Source organism: Helicoverpa zea, chromosome 2 (assembly GCF_022581195.2).
Source record: "Helicoverpa zea isolate HzStark_Cry1AcR chromosome 2, ilHelZeax1.1, whole genome shotgun sequence".
In the NCBI taxonomy this organism is placed as follows: Eukaryota; Metazoa; Arthropoda; class Insecta; order Lepidoptera; family Noctuidae; genus Helicoverpa; species Helicoverpa zea.
In genome coordinates this window covers 10,297,225-10,316,068 of record NC_061453.1, presented here as the reverse complement: position 1 = coordinate 10,316,068, position 18,844 = coordinate 10,297,225, and positions in this window count along the sequence as shown.

Below are 18,844 nucleotides of genomic sequence, written 5' to 3'. Positions count from 1 at the left end.
TGTTCCTGCAGTCCTCTTTGGAACGGAGAAACATAGGTCAAGTCTGTACCTCATCCTTACCTAACAAGTACAGACAAATACGCAGATTAAATCATAAACACTTCTTAGAACGGCGCGTTTAAACCTGCAGGTCAGGCTAGGACATTCTCGCAGCAATTAATACTTCAATCACATTATCTAGGATCAGACTAGGGTTAACTGATGTCAACCTGTGCCTGGCTTCCAAGAAATGCAGCAGAGGCACCGACATGAAGCCTGGGTATGCTATTGTGCAACCGTCCAAGGAAAGGTTATGTCTTTGATAGGTTGGTACTCGTTAAAATTGTTACAGGAAAAAAGCCAAAACGGATACTTATTTTCATTTCAAGATTCCAAAATTAATTCAACTTATGAAAATGATTACCCATTAATTCTAAAGTTATCTATTTCAGAGAAGTACATAAGTTTATCAGGAAAATGTAACTCAAATACTAATTAAAGGTTTATGATCTGTGGAAAACCACCTCAGTTGCTGCTACGTAAAAACATGATCGATAAGCATAATTTTAACTCTAATCAAATAAAGATAACATAAGTCTAATCCATACTTTCTACTCCATCTCTCCTACATAATATGTAGGAGAGATGAGATGAGATACATATTATGTATGTAGATAGATATACAGCACAAAGCCAAAGCTAGCCCGTAGCCAGCACGGCAGAATAGCGGCCCCCATGACCTCGGGCCGAGTCTCACATAATATTAACCACTAAAGATAAACACGACTTATGACAAACCTATTATGGTTAAAACGTTTTCTAGGAAACGGGCAATAAAGTGCACAGTCAAGCTCTCTCAAAGTAACGCGAGCTTAGAGTAAACCTGCATAATGTCCCCTCTACGTCTTTATACGTTTATACTTAATATTGTGATTGAATGAACTTAGATTGTTGAGGTCTTGGGAACTTGGAAATACCGCTAAACAAGAATAGCTATTATTCTACTTAAGTCTACTAAGCTAGTATTCAGTTAAAGCTGGAATTATACGTGGTAAGTTGATGCTTTGTGCCGTCAAATTACAAACTTCATCGTAAAACATAGAATAGGTATCCATTTGGGATTTATTTACTTCCTGGAATTCCTCAATGCTAACTAATTATCTCTAGATAAAATACGTCAATTTCACATTCCAGGTACTAGGCAAAAACTAGGCAAAACCATTATCATAATTTTCTTAGGTTGTTAACAAAAAGCTGGTTAGCTTCTGATTTTTGAAGCCTACAAATCTGGCCAATATTTCAAGTTTTTGACCTGTATACCAGTTACCATACGTGTACTTTAGATACTTAATAGTCACGTATGCTAGTATTAACCGCAGTGATTAGTGAAGTGCAGTAGGCACAGTCAGGTGCGGCCACATGACAGCTGCTTGTGGCTACCATGTGGCCGCGCCGTGGTAGGTACACTACATTACGCGACTGCCGTAGCGTACAGGGTGGAACATTCAAAAATGAAGATTCAACTCTAAATAATTTAAAAAAAAACTTCCAGGCCAATAACAAAATATAAATAACATTCTTTAGCATAATATGATGGTAGTTCAAAGTTTCAAAAGCAAATAAGCGGGAGTTACTCATCATTAAAATCTAAAATTATTTTTTTTGTGCTAGATTTAATTTAATTGGATTTGTAATCTCCAGTCGCGCTGATGATCAATACAGATAGTATTTTATTTTACGAGTAAATATGTAATTAAATAATAAAAAATTGCACAACAAAAACCAACACGGAGCAACTATGTACATAGTTGTTTTAAAAGCTTTTATGTTTACACAATACATTTAAATAAACTAACTGAAACACGCGTTCATTTGGAATGCATATTTTTTATGTAAAACAAATATACATTTGAACAAAAAAAATATGTTATTTTTATCATAGAAACATGGACAAATTCTCCATAAAAACATTGATATAGGTACCATTTGAAGTCAATAATTAAAAAGAAGTAACAACTCCCTTTGATACCAAGATCTAAGACAAAAGTTCCGCCAGTTAATTATAATTACACTAAACGTCAATAATTTTATGATGGCCATTCTCATTTATAATTAGGAAGAAATTATAATTAAGTTTATCATACTTATCGACGATAAAAACAATAATTTTAAATGTTTGATAGCTATGTGCCCCGTGGCGAAGTAACATCTTTTGAACTATGTGGGATGAGGTACAATTGTGGTACAATATAGATACCTAATGATAGTCTTTCTTGAGCCGTGGGTCAGGGCCGGCCAAATCAGAGGACTCTCCAATCTTGGAGGTAAGATTCACGTAGACATACATCACGACCATCCCAGGGCGTGCATCTATACAACAAAAAACATAAAAACACAGTTTTTATCAGATTTCTGTTGCAGAGACCAATCTGCCATCTCAATACAGCAACCTGCTTTAAACATGGAGATCACCCTCGCCTCGGTATACATGCCCGAAGCAGAGGAGCCTCCTCCCTACGACCTCGCCCGCCTGGTGAATCACTGCGAGAGAGAAGGGAAGGAAGTGATTATCGGTACTGACTCCAACGCACACCACCCTTTGTGGGGAATGGATACACACAACGATAGGGGTAAGACCTTATTTGATTACTTATTCACAACCAACCTATCACTAATAAACACTGGATCAGAACCAACTTTCGTCACTAGACGAAGTCAAACAATTATAGACCTGACTCTCGCATCAGAGAGCGTAGCGGAGCTAATCACAGGATGGCATGTCTCTAAGGAGGCATCTTGCTCAGACCACAGATGGATCCGCTTTGACCTACAGGTCTGTATACAAGAAACACCACCGAAACGGAACCCACGCAATACGGACCGCGCGACGTACACCCGTACGCTCAGCACCAAACTTGCGCAACTCGGGGACCCTACAAATTACGTGGACACAGAACAAATTGACGAACAGGTAAGCTACCTCACACAGTCAATGATAGACAGCTATCAAACAGCCTGCCCCGAAACTGCATACCAGAAAACACCAGGGAAACAACCATGGTGGGGTGCGGAACTAGAACGCAGGCGTAAACAAGTGAGAAAAACTCTAAACAGAGCAATGAATACATGTGCCGACGAGGATTGGGACGACTATAAGGCGGCCAAATCAAGGTACAAGAAATGCATCAGATTCCGAAGTACCAGGGGATGGCGCAAGTTCTGTGGTAACATCGAGTCCTGTCAACAAGCAAACAGGGTAAGGAAAATCCTAGCACAACAAAACACACCTGGTCTGGGCACTCTCCGAAAACCAGACAACACACATACCACATCGCCGGAAGAAACGAAGCGCGTCCTAATTGAGACCCACTTCCCAGGATGCGTTTTCACGCAAAATGTAGAATGGCATGAGGTAACACAAACACCAACTGAAGAAGATTGGTCATACGCACAAAAAATCGTCACAATGGAAAAACTCCATTGGGCAATTCAAAGCTTCCACCCATACAAAGCAGCAGGTCCGGACGGAATCTTCCCAGCGCTCCTGCAATGGGGAGGACCATACATCTCATATAGACTATTAAGACTAATGAGAGCATGCCTGGCTTTTCGATATGTCCCCAAAAAATGGAGGGAGGTCAAAGTAGTCTTTATCCCAAAGCCAGGTAAAGGAGACTACACAAGCGCAAAATCTTACAGACCAATCAGCCTGACATCCTTTGCTCTAAAAACCCTGGAAAGGTTATGTGAGCGAGAGCTGAGGGACGGTGCGCTAAGAAACAACCCCCTGCATCCGAATCAGCACGCATATAGCTCGGGGAAATCAACAGAATCAGCGCTTCATCTGGTAGTAAGCCGGATAGAGGAGGCAATAGAACAAAAAGGCATCTGCCTTGGCACCTTTATAGACATTGAGGGAGCCTTTGATAAAACAAACTTCGTTAGCATAACAACGAGCTTACTCAGACACAGAGTTAACCCGATGCTAACTGATTGGATCACAAACATGCTCAGCAAACGCGTGGTACGCTTTGAAGATGATGACAAACCAGCACTAATAGCCAGAGGATGTCCACAGGGAGGGGTACTGTCCCCGCTCCTGTGGAATCTAGTGATTAATGATCTCATCACAAAACTAAACGCAAACCACGACTACACAATAGGTTATGCGGATGACCTTGCCATCCTCATCTCAGGCAAGGTAACTGACACTATCTGCAACCTTACTCAACAGGCCCTACGAATCGTAGAACAGTGGTGCAGGGAATTTGACCTTTCAGTAAACCCCACCAAGACTGAGTTAGTCATGTTCACAAACAAACGAACGTTGGGACCGTACAAACTACCTAAACTCTTCAATACAGAACTCAAACTATCCAACGAAGTCAAATACCTTGGCGTCACTCTGGACAGTAAGCTGAAATGGAGTAATCATATAGACAATAAAGTAAACAGAGCCAGCATTACCTTTTGGCAATGTAAGAAAATGATAGGGAAGAAATGGGGCTTATCCCCTAAGATAATACTATGGCTATACAAAACAGTGATCCGCCCCATGATCACTTACGGCGCCTTAGTCTGGTGGCCCAAAACTGACCAAACTACAGTCGCAAATAAACTGGCGCGAGTCCAAAGACAAGCCTGCATGGCAGCCACAGGTGGCATGAGGACAACACCAACGGCAGCGTTGGAAGCCATGCTAGGTCTGCCGCCGCTGAACCTCTTTGCACAGCAAGAAGCAGCAATGACGGCTCTAAGACTCAAAACCCTTAATCTCTGGAGCAAGTTGCCTACAAAACACACAACTATACTAAACAATCTTTATGCAGACTTTCCCATTATGCAGGCTATAAACGACCGCATACCCAAAGTCTTTATATTCGATAAGAAATACAGGATCCAACTTTTTGAGGATCATCGTTACGAGGGACATAATCCCAAAGAACTAAGAATTTTCACCGACGGATCCAAAACAAGCACCGGCACAGGTTCAGGCATCTTCTCAGAAGACCTAAACATACACATATTCACACCCCTAGGAGTACATAATACAGTATTCCAAGCTGAATGTATAGGCATCTCCCTAGCGGCCGAAGCAGTCATAAAGCGGGAAGTAACCGGTCACTCTATCCGAATACTCTCAGATAGCATGGCAGTAATACAGGCCCTAAGCAAACACTGCGCAAACTCCGGCCTTATACACGAGTGCCACCAACGGTTAAACAAGGTAGGCAGTTTAAATAACATAACCATTCAATGGATAAAAGGACACAGTGGCTCCCGAGGCAACGATGCAGCGGATGAGCTGGCGAGAAGGGGATCAGACCAAACAGCAGTAGGACCAGAACCCATACTGCCACTCCCCTTCGGCCACCTACGAACACTGGTAAGACAGCGTACTAGGCACAAACACAACCACCTCTGGACTAACCACAGCGCGTGCAGGCAGGCGAAGATGGCCCTCCCGACCATCAACGATCGCCTCACTAAACAGCTGATGGGCCTATCAAAGCAGAATTTACGTAAGTTTACGGCAGTTCTAACTGGACACGGCTCCTTCAATAAACACCTCTATGTTATAGGAGTTACAGACAGTCCCTTATGCAGAGCCTGCATGGGGGAAGAAGAAACAGCGGCACACGTGCTACTAGACTGCCCTGAAACCGCCATATACAGGGCTAAGTACTTCGGTAACCCAGGTACTATCCAAGAGATAGTCAGCAGAATTAAACCTCTGCTGGCTTTTCTCGAGGAGTTGGGGTGGATCGAGTGAATAAACACCCATTATCACCCTCACACGCAAAATACGCGCTTTGTCGTGGAGTTGCGGAAACCAGCCCGAGTAATCTAATCTAATCTAATCTGATAGTCTTTCTTGCGGTCTACCACAGCGGGTATTAAGGATACATAAAGATATTTCTGAGTATTAAGAATTTTATCATCATCAGACTTTATACTATACCGTTGAAGCACACAGGCCTCTTATAACTCATATAGAGAAATAATGGGTGATGTTCATTACCGCGCATGCTTAGTCAAATAGATAGACGCTGGATGCAGGTCGCCTCCAACAGGTATCTGTGGAGATCTAAGGGGGAGGCCTATGTTCAGCAGTGGACGTCCTATGGCTGGATGATGATGACGATGACTCAAATAGATTGGCGATTTCCAGTTTTAAATAGGTATTAAGTTTTTAATAAACAAAATAGCATATAATATCCATTGCTCGTTAATTTCGTCATAATCCGGATTATTTTTTTACTATGCAGATAACAATCGTGATTGTCTGTCGAATATTAAAAGTATAAATGAAAATCTACAATAAAGAGTTCTGGGTATATACTAGGTAATGTTTTTATTACATGCAGAACAAATAAGTATTCATTACAAATGTATTCGATTTTCTTACGTAAACTGACGCAAATGGATTCCAGGAATCACTGGCAGTGCGCTGGAGAATAAACACTGATATACAAATAAATGAATGAATCTATGTTTCAGTTGTTTGCTTTAGAAAAAAGTTGCTGGATCCTAGAATTCTCTAGTCTACTCGATTAAGTTATGGGCACCGTGTTAACGAATCCTGGAAGTAGTTACTCGTCCATATTTTTATTTAAGCTTTCAGCTAAAGAAAGATTTGAGAAACTGGGAAGATTCCCGATTTTTGGGGTTTTATGGATGACTGTAGGACTATATTTTTAGGAGTCTGCATATTTCAACACTTAAGCTGTTGCTCCCGAACGTAAAAATTATGTTGCTCCTAGGAATTGTTATGGCCTGTCAGAAACCACGTCGATAGGTACATACCATAAAGGAAATTTTCAACATCAAACCTATAGCCTTAACACCACCAAACTATGACCTATTTAAAACCACAACTCTTAACACCAGTTAATTCTAACCAGCGCTTGGCCGTGTCTCGTCACAGCTCCATCCGATGACTGATGACGCGCCATTGCTCAATATCGCTCGTTACGTCTCCGCGGAGTAACGAGTGGAGGTCCAATTAAATTTGATCGCTGTCACACGTGCTGCCAACCCTGAGGACCGTAGGGTTATCAGGATAAAGCTGTTGTTGTAATGTAGGTGACGTATTAGAAATTGAAGCCTCTGATGGAAATAGATAAGAAGTTATAGGGAAATCTTTTCCCAAACCAGTATATGCTGAATATAAAAGTGAAATAAGTGAATTAGCAAGTAAGAAGAATTTATTTAAAAATGTGTATGAATGTTCTCTGTACAGTAGAAAAAGGTATTTTTCCATGATCAATATTATGTGCGATAAAAGGGTCTAAAGAGTAATGACTGATTTTATCAAATGGATTTAGGTTTTTAATGATAGACTTTTACCTTACTCAAGCGTCTTTCAAGCTAATTATAAAATTTCATAAAATCGCTACAAAAATAGTGAAATAAAAAGCAACTAGGTAATAGCTTCGCATATCATATTTCACCGAAGAATTCTTGTTCAATGAAATCAAAAACTTTGTATCAAGAGCAGCGTAATAAAAGTTAACTAACCAAGAAACCTAACTTCTTAATAAAACTTATAATTAAACTGTCGACCTCAATAAAAAGTGTAATGTTTCTCTACCAAGTTACCTCACTTACTACAAAATTTATTTCAATTAACAACTTTTATTCAATGTTATTAAACCACGGTTGAATTATTTGAGAATATTAATTTTAACAAAACGCAAAAGAAATATGAACGTTACTTTTGTAAATAGAGTTCAAGCAAAGTTAATAAAAAAATGAAAATGCGAAGAAAAGGCTAGTTTATGCAATAAAACCTGTAAAATTAAAAACATTGATCATGCATCATTTAAACATTTTCAATGCCATCATTCATCGGGATTTTGTATTTAAGCAAAAATAAATAACTTAACTTCAATATAAGCCCTGAATATTATTCTAACAATCTACAAGAGTACTTTATCATTTAATAGAAAATAACACAAAAAGGTTTCAATAGACGCGAATGAAATAATGTAACTTTTCCTTACTTATTCGGAGCTAATCTTTCGTTTCTATCCGATTCAATTCGCTCGCCCGATATCTGTCGTCGGAAACAACGAAAACTTGCTACATTTTACTCCATTGAACTGGAGTACACGCATACTGAAAACTTTTAGTCGGCCGATAGTTTTTTTGGACACCTAAAGCAGTATGAAGATGAGTACGAACATTAGAAAGAAAATGTATTTCGCCGGTACCAGAACTACGGACAATTTTATCGAACGGGCCAACTGTCAAGTCTAGTTACCAGAGGATAGACTGTTTAGTATGTAGTTCATTTTTTTTTAAAGAAACTTTTCATTCCAGTCAAAGACCTTAGTCGGGCTGATAACGGATAAAATACCTGATCTTTGTAATGTGCGTACTTTATTCATCTTCATAGTTCTTTATGAGCCCGGATTAACTGTCGGCCGACTAAAAGTTTGTAGTGTGTGGGTTGTCTTACTCCATTGAACTCTTAAAGGACCAAATTGTTGGTGTAGACTGGCTCCAACTGATTCGCAGTTCGTTTTATGTGGCAATCTTTTGTGATTTCATGGATCTGTCAAATTGAATTTAGTTTTTGTCTTTCTGAACAAACTTTTGAACTAAGTCGTTAGGAATTAAGCTTGTGGCACATTATAGCAGCACGGCAACAGCACGGCTGCAGCACGGCGTCGCCTCGAATTAAGACTACGGCGAGCGGACAGCGCGCCAACCACGCGCTGTCCGCTCGCCGTCGGCGCGCCGTCCGCTCGCCGTCGGCGCGCCGTCCGCGCGCCGGCCGCGAGGTGTAAGCTTGCTGTCACCGCAAACTCAATATTATTTTAAGACGATTATGATTGATGTTATGATTGAACACGACGTAATGACGTTGTTTCGCTGCCGGCTCGGAGTCGGCGGGCAATTAGCACGCCGTCGGCGCGCTGTACGCATGAGGACCGCTCGCTTGCAGCACGCGGGCGGCGAGTCGAGTTGTGTGGAAGCGGCAAGCACGCTGACTGCTCGCCGTTGGCTTTTTCATATTGACATTACGAAATATATTATAATATACACGATTTAATGCTCTAAATTGAATGACAACTTAAATGCTGGTGTGGAGCCGTGCTGTTGCGGTGCTGCTGTAATGTGCCACGTCCTTTATTCACTGTAATTCGAGATGGTGTTAAGTTATTTATTTGTAACATTACGAGCAGTTTCTTGCAGTTTCACCCGTAGTTTCATCTTTGTAGTTTTAGTTTATTTAGTAAATTTATCGAGAAAAGCTACCTGTAGCTACTTTTTATTCTCAACTGTGCAAAATCCATGGCAGACAGTCGCACATGGGAGGCAGTCGAAAACAGTCTTCATTATTAAGCATTACAACGGATATAATTAATTAGTCCAGGCATCTAAACAATATGTAAACCAACTTATTAACCTGAAACGCGCGATCCCTAGCCCTATCTAAAGAAAGGTTGAATTAATTACCATAACATACGCTCCTATTTAATTTGAGCCATTCTGTATGCTATTGTGTTACGTTCCGTTCTACTAATTTGTTGGTATCGGAAACTGAAACTGCAGAAGGGTTTGGTACAGAGTTGCAGACTTCAAGTGTAGTCGTAAACAGCCTCGGGTGCTTGTGACGTCTAGCTCAATAGTGTTAAAGGACTCGTATTTTAGTTTATCTACTCCTTTGTACAAATAAGACAATGCTTAATATAGTTCCAAAGAATGTTTTGGATGCATTGTGTGCAAGAATCTCAGTTAAACAAGCAATTGTTATCAGGAAAAACCTTCCAGATCGGTTCGTCCATCTAAGAGCTAAGGTATAGACACACAACCAACACCCTTTTCTACGTCGGGGGTAAAAACAAAACTACAAATAGGTATATAAATATTTTGCAAATAATTCAGGTTCTAGTCTAGTAGATGCATTCCAAATTCAAAATGATATTTCACTGTGACCTGCTTGGATATCATTGAATTTCATGTTTATTACCTTCCAAGGTTGTCAGCCGTTGCCACGCTTGTTGCTCCTAATTCCGACTAGTTGTAAAATATCAGTTGCACTGTTGCACAACACTGCACACCTAACCTATTGAGCACATTCTAGCACAAGTCAATTAGCAATTGACATACTATATCCATCATTTAATGGTGGTGTCATAGAGAGAAAAATAGTTTGCCTAGCGACAGAATATAGCTTGCCGGATCTTAAAAATAAAAATCGGTTAATTTTTACAGGTTTTTAGAAAATTTAGGTATCAAAGGCAAATGGCGCTAACAATACTCCAGGGCTCATTACTTCATAAAACATGCACCTATTTGTAGAGCTACAAAAATAACATGAAAATAATGTCGGGCCAGACTTTTCGAACTAAATTAGATCCAAGAGCAGTTTCAGTCAGTTATTAAATAATCATAGGTGCCTAATGCCCGACTCATATAAAAAGAAAAGATACATTTTGGTTACAGATTAGTAGTAGTAGTTTAATAGTTCTTTTTCATTTATGTACAAAATAAAAGATTCGTTCCTTTTCCATAAGAACATAAAGTTCAAAAAGCGTTGAAAACTGAAGGCTGACTATAATCTAAACAAAATGAACGCCCCTAGAAGACATAACAATTGTTTTAAACACCAAAGCTGTAAAGCAACACTCACTGTGACAATTCGCGAGTTATCGAAAGCGCTCGAATGCACGGAAATATTAATGGCGTCCATAAAAAGTGTAGGGTTGAGTGAAAACCTCAGCGGCGCAGTGAGCAATCCCTGTTACTTTACGACAGCCCCGTGTCCTCGGGGCATCGTATAAATGAAGCTGCCATCATTGAAGCTGCCCTGACACCTTTAAGGTTAAACCAGAAGGTTGATTTGTAACGGCTACTGAATCGGTTTTGTGAGATCGCGTATTGTCATAGTAAGTAAATAAACTTTTGCAAAGAACTGCTGCAAAACCATTATTGGTACATCTTCAAATTCGTTATATTATATTATATTATATTATATATACATTTGGAAATAGCACTGGTAGTGGCGCTTTTTGCAATATCCCTAAAATGGAACTTACTGCCTATCAGCTTTAGGAGTTATCCGGAGGTACCGGAGGTACAGTTAAGACTTTCGGGGAGTTGATTCTTTTTATAAATAGGAAAATCTTTTTTGTTTTCAACATAACACAAATTTTATTGTACTTACCATTAAATAAAAATTTCCCCAATTTCCTGGTGCTTCTGTACTTCGCTTCTACATTTCCCCAACCGTAGTGTCACCGCTGAATAATGAATGAGAGATCCGGCCGTTGACGCAGAACTGTTATTTTATTGTAGTGCCAGTTCATGAGCACTGAACATTATGGAGATCTACACTATTCATAAGCAAGGGAAAGTGATTTCAGAATTCTTGGCCGTTTCAGCACTTTTCAGTACGTGGAACGGAAAAGGGTTCATATGAAGATACAATTGTTTTAATTTCTCGTTTGTCCTGTGCGGTCTTTAAATGCTGATTATACCAACTAAAGACAACAGATTTATTAATTCTATTAATCACTAGACTTATAATTTAAAGTCACGTCATGTCACGCTTACAAAACGGCTACCCACGTGTTCTCCACAATTAAACTCCGTTTTAAGATCAATATCTTAAGAAGACAATATATTTATATCACAATGCTTAACCTTCCTTGGTTTGCGATCACAACAATGAGTACAACTCCATTCTTCTTGGCGTGTTGACGAGCACCCACGGGACGGGGGTATAGACCATCGTAATAGGACCCTCCAGGATTTTGTTTACTTATGACCTTTAGGATAATTTTTATGTACTTCATTTTTGGTAAATGGAGATTAATAACAACAATGTTTGCTCAAACCAGTAAGTATTTGCTTCACTTATTATGGTTGTAGTTACAGTTTCATACGTAAAGTTTAACTTAAGTATAAAATGGATGTTTTTTAATGTTTACCATTTAGGTAAAACACTTATCTATTGATATATTTCAGCTAGCACACACACAAAATATGATACCTAGGTTTATATTAAACTAACAGGTTAATATTCCATGATATTTTTGAATCCAACTGATATTTTGCAAAAAAATCTAATATTTGACCAAGTCCTAAATACAGTCCCACAAAAAATCTAATAATTAAGTTATTCCTTTCGGTTACCAAGCAAATAGTAAAATACTGAACAAAAATCAAAACAATCCTGAACAAACGCAGCCTTAAGGTAAGGTCAAAGTGAGCTGGCCACTCGCCCCCACCCACGTTCGAGCCATTGTCTCTCGCTTATCTCAACATTATTTATAATGACTAAGATAGTGCATTCACGTCACTCCTACGCAGCTAGAACACACACAGGTTAAACTCAACTATTTTTATAGGTTTTTGATTGGAAGTTTAAGCGCCATTACAATTGGGGTTACGACTTTATCATTGTTAGTCATGGCCGCGATATTGTAAGGGAGTAAATACTTCCTATGAGGAAGTTACGGGGGATCTAAAGATAGAAGCTGAGGTCTACCTTGTTAATGATGTTCAGTATATTGTACCTACCTATCTGTAGATATTTTTTTTTTAGCTGTATGTTACATTTTGAATCTTGATCACGATGAATCTCAACATCATGGTATAACTAGGAAACATAAAATTACAATCAATTTATTAAGGTTACTAACACTAAATGTATGTAATAGTTTCGGGTTTATTCAAGTAGTTACTTCTGAGTTTTCTCACTTACTTATAGGCTTTTTTTCCGAAAGGTTTTTTAAGGTTTTAATTTTTCGCGAGATTTTGTTCTAAATATCTTAGGTACCTACCTACTCAGGGCTTAATTCATAAATCGTCAATTTTCTTAAAACACTTCTAACTTTGCTATTTGTTTAAGGTCATAATTGATGACCAATTAGGTAATAAATACACAAAGTATTTCAGTAAAAAGTTACCTTAAATAAAGATCATATCAAAACAGAAGCAAAATTGAGTTACAAATCTGTAACCACGTGTAAACATATAATCGTGTCGTAATCGCGCGTTGCCGCCATGTCAGCAGTTTCTTGCCGAGATAACGCGAAACGAGCCGATTACAGCCGAGAGTACACTGAATATTTAAACAACTACTTACATACTTACTACATGTTGTACTGACTTACTTATGTTATTTACTTACTTGATATTTTTGTACTTAGTCTCAATTGAGATGGCTTAAATTTTTTTAAGATGTACTGAAAAGTGCTGAAGAGTACTGAAAGAAAAATCCTTCTGTTACGGTGTAGATATCCATCTATTTCACATCTTTCGAAGGCTTTTAAGATCTGAAGCGTAATGCATACAAATTTGATTTTTTGTATTGGGCATGCTATTTGCCAACAATGCTAACAGCAATCCAAAAGCGCCATCAATTATGCTTGATGGCGCTTTTGGATTGCTGTAACTACAACAATAAAAGAAAAATTAAAGAAATATCGACAGGTATATAAAGAAAAACAACAAAACTTGCACAATACACAACAAAGCTTTCAACAAGCAACAAATAAACACAAGAGAAATCATTAATTAAAACTAAGCATCTAATAATGATGAAATGCCATTCCATGAGACACGCGCGGCCCGTGGGCAGAGCTGCGTACGCGCCGATGATAAATATAATAGCGGACCAACGGTGTTAATTGACATTCGAAGTTTAAAACTATCCAATGGCAGTTTAAGCCGTGTTGAGTCGTAAAAATGTCTCTTCTGCGGCCCACACTTCAATTTGTTTCACGATAATGCGCTGTGACGTCACTGATTAATGGCCACGTAAGTATAATGAGACTCCAACGATACATAATCAATATTGAGCGCGTGCGGCCACTACTATAAGTCAGGAACGCCCACAGCTTCGTTGTTTATGGCATTTTAGTTTTAAATGTTCTGTCATGTGACTGATTGCAGCTTAAGTATTTCACGTAGCCTCCATTGTTCCCTACACTAAACTGTAGACGGCAACTCGCTTTAACTTCGGTCTGAGATCCAGTGGAACCATCCATTTAATTAAAGACAGCGTCGAAAGGAACGCTCGATTAATTGCGAATGTAGTCGGAGTTCGTTAAGACTGAAGATTTTTGAAGTCTTTGATGTTTAGACACTTTGTACATTCAATTAACAACTACTTAATAAGTTAATTGTGTCCCTACAAAATAAGTATTTTTAAAACTTAATTTCGCCTATATACCTAAGCTGCTAAGAAAAAATAATTTCAAGATCATATTTTTCGTTTCAAAAAATTCAATTGTACAATTGAAGAGGCTGGCCCCACTAATCCCGAAAGTTTTAATTGCGCAGACACTTATCAAGCTTCCCCAGACTTATCTGCGTAAGTAATCGCCTTAGTGCTAGCAAATTGAAGGCCCTCCATCAACAAATCGAAAACTAATTCAATCACCAAGATACCAGGGACTCGGAATGAGAATTAGGAAGTTACAATTCAAAGGACGTCGAATATGTGAGCCTTACGGATTCTTCTTGCGATAAGATGTCTGAACAAATTGAAGTATAGGAAAATGAGAAAAATATTAGCTACACAACTTATTCACTTACAAATAAGTAAAGTGTAACAAGATACGATTTTCTAATAAGGTAACAAAGAGGTTATAGAAAAAAAAAAATATTGATTCAAACGTTACGTTATACGTTTCATTTTCATGAACATAGACTCCATTCATATGAATTCACAGTTCAAATCGCTAAAAAGAACTCATTCCAAGTTTATGTTTCTCTATTCCCGAGCACAATAAAAGTCCTGGGAAAAGAAAAACACTGGCCGTAAACCATCTACTTACAACACAGTTCCAAAGAAAAGAGGAAGTATTAAAAAAAGCATTTTTCAATTGTTTAGTTCTTTTTTCAAATAGGCACAATAGAATGTGAATACGCGTTGTGAATTAAGCGCGCATAATTGGATAAAGCTGTCAAAGAGCTGCCTAATGGCTGGGGACTCGAGTCACGTTTATTTTATCCCAAGAGCCTGACCCGTGAGTGCTATCCGTCAGACTTCTACATACGTGGAATTATGAACGAACAATTTAATATTAATATTGAGTATCGAACTTATTTGATATGTGAGCGATATATATTATTCAGCAATCTGTCACAAAAATAATAAAATAATCATATTAGTTGGTATTATCTCTGTATTAAATTTCTATAAAACTGTCTTTTATTTTATCAACAGAATGTCTACAAACGTCAATTTCGTATCTTACTTACGTATTCTGTAACTTTTAAATAATTTTCACAGCAGATATCCCAAAATTTACGTACTCTAATCTAATAAGTAGACATAAGATGTACTTCACCTCAGTTTTTATGTTCGTTGCAAGTTTAGAGGAAGCACGTCACGTTCCACGCACCTCGGGACGTGTTCCTACATAAATGATGATAATACTTACATCGCGCCTAACCTACGCCGCCGACGCGTAAATCTGGGCGCACTGTACAAGATTTGTGGGAACTCTGTAGTAGTCGATTTGAATACAAACTTCTTGGAATATCAGAGACAATAATTACTTGGGTTGGTACTGTCTTGCGTGATAAGTGCGTACTTGGGTATCAAAGATGAGTCAGTTTTCAGGTCCTTATATAACGGTAGCTATTTTCATTCTTTTTTTGACTGAAATAACTTAAGACAAAGAATTGGAAATGAAAGCCTTATTTAAAATGAGAAAACGACTCATTTATTTTTAGAACCTTAACAACTTTTAAGGCATCTCAAGACGGATCTGTACTCACGCAAGAGATATTTCAAACTAGACTTTACAAGATGCAGACAGTTGGAATGTCTCACAGCTAGCAAACTTGCTAACGTATGCCAATTGTAGTTGTAACTAAGAGATGATCGGCCTATAATTGTTCTTCGTTAACGTTAATTGAACATTGATTGATCAGGATCGCGCATGAGGGCGTCTCGAGTGCCAATCATGCATTAGTGATGGGACTTGCAAATGTTACACACATACATATCTAGGCTTATGGCCGAATATTATATTAATGTCAATGGGCATTTACCTTTGATAAAAAGGTTTTATTAGCGTATTGCCTAAATACCTAGTGAGAGAAAAGCTTTCACGTCGACAACAAAAAATATTAATATTTTTTTTAAAATATTAGACCTATTCCACGCGGCACCCTAACCAAACAGCTTATAGAGTAGTTTACACTACTTTACACGTACAAAAATATATACCTAAAATATAACAGTGCACTCACCCTGGGACCAGCATGAATCGTCCATTTTATCATGAGGCAACTTAATATCCCGGTATCGGGCGGATATTGACAATCGCGCGCCGTCATTCGGCATTCAAATAGTGCGGTGTTCGGCCTCGCCCTTCCCTCGGCGGGTCAGGCCGAATCTACGCCTGTTTGTGATACCGTTTTATGCCTATTTGTTGAGGATAAAGGTTGTACATGGAGTCATAAGGGTATGTCATGTTTATCCTGACTGATGCTCATGTAGTGTAGGTACAAAATATTAGGTATTTTGCCAATTTATTTAAGCACCATGTCCGTCTTTAAACTTAACAGCTAAACCTTACACGTAGCGGACATTAATTCTCTAAATTTTATTAAAGTAATAATTTTGATCTTTATTTAAAGATGTCATAAAATCCTTTACAAGCAATTCCAAATCGATTGCAGATTCTAAAACAGGCATTCAATGGGTGCGCTAAACGATAGGTCAAAGATCAAATTCCTTGAATTTAAATACAGAAATACCTTCGTTAAATACGTCAGGATACCTATAACGTTACTAAATAGCATTTAAGATATTTTATTTACTATTAATTATAACTTTTGTAAAATTATAATGGCTGATCCTATTCTTATGGTAATGCCGGTCGCCGATTCACTTTGAATTGTAAATTACCTTTACAACGATTCTATCAGGCTTTTTATGACTACAGTAAATGTCTAATTTAGATTAAATTAATAATTTTGTGTATTGTAATTTGGAGAAATTATTAAAATGAGATTAACGGATTTTAAAAATAAAGTAGTCATAAATGTTGTCGTTTAAGAAACTGTGATTGTTCGGTAACTCGAAATGGGTGCCATAAACAACAAAACACATGAGTTTCGAGACATATTGGAGTTTTATCCTCTTGTTAAACATAGAAGTTATAGCCTTGTAGCTTCTGTCTTTGGTATCACACGAAATTGCCTATAGCACTAGGGGTTATGTACCTTTCTCTTCTATTAGATTCAAACTATTTTCTGAAATCGATTCTTCAATTCCCGTAATATTTCACTACCCATTGTAGTTCAGATGTCTGTAAACATTGTACTATTGCGAAATACATTCATACTCTGGAAACCTTGCCTGTGATAGATCAGTTGCAAAAGAATCTTAGTTCATATACTTCATGGCAACTTTTCCCATACATGGTACATGGTACCTTTTCCCATACATGGTACCCGTATTTCAAGTCCAAGGGTCATAAAACGTAACTAAACCTCTATAAGTTTACAAGTAACACTCCAATGAGGAAGAGAAAGTGTAACCTAATATTTATTACTCCAATTAGGGACAACATTTGTAAGGATTAACTGCCACTAATCATGAGGCCAGGCGTGATCATGTTTCAGAACTGAGGACGACAATGGACAAACAGTATTGTAGTACTTAGATAAATGTATTAAGTTTCTAAGTTATCTTATTATAAGGTATTTGGTTCAAGGTCGAATATTAATCCAATAATGTCACGCTTTGACAACAATAAGTCAAGGAAAATTATGACATTGAATACCTACCTACTAATCCAATTTCTCTATAATTACTAAAAAGTACTACGGGAAAATTGTTCAGGAAAATGTATATTCAGAAATTCTTGAAAGCAGTCCTCCAGTTTTTTTTTAATTTTTTGAGACCAAAGCTGCAGCATAATCTAACCAATTTATAATTAAATCTCACCCCACTGCGCAATTTCATTATCAGACTGCAGACGCCAACGCTTAGATAACCAAAGCGAATCAAAGATAACAAAACTAGTCAAACTACATTCAGATAAAAACACAAAAGAACTAGATAGAGAATTAGCTTAACGAACTAAATATTCTCTAAGAGTTCAATTTAATCTGCGAAAGGTCACAAGTATATTTCGCACAATACCGCAAAATCTTATATGTATTAGCGCTACAATACTATAATTTAGGATCTCGGTCACTATTCCACTTAACCTTATGAAATATATAGGCTTTTATATGTGAAAATCCCACGGAGTATGAAAAAATAAACGGAGATGCCATAATGCAGGTAGGTCAGACGCATTCTTCTAGGTCAAATTCGTATGGTGGGCATGACCAAAACGATCAGTTACGAATGAACTAGCGAAACCTTTGGGTTTTTGAAATATTATGTTATGTTTGTTGTGCACTTTTTAATCTACCCTACCACTATCAAATCTCTCAATGGCTTTAAGGTTTGCTGTAAGAGAACCCAATTCTGGGTTAAGCTCGCCATTTTACATAAACTGTCTTTATTCTTTTTATATGTATTGTTAAGTGTGCAATAAAGATAAGAAATAAGAAAGATATTATCTGTCAACGATTTTTGGTATTACAAAAAATGGTTTCAGAGAGTACAGAGAACAGTCCCCCGCTCACCCGCATTTTGGCACGCTACTTTCTTAGGCGATTTTCCGTTATGACATCTCTACTAGTTATTTTATTCTCCATTGAGTAGCTAGTAGGTCTTTAGAAATACCGCACGAGGCACCATGGGGTCAAGCGATCATGTTTTCTATAAGCTAAGCGGCCATATTGTGGCTGGCCATAATCGCCCACGACGATACACTGGAACGGTTCCCAATAAAAAGGTATTATGTTGATGAATAGCTCTGGTGTC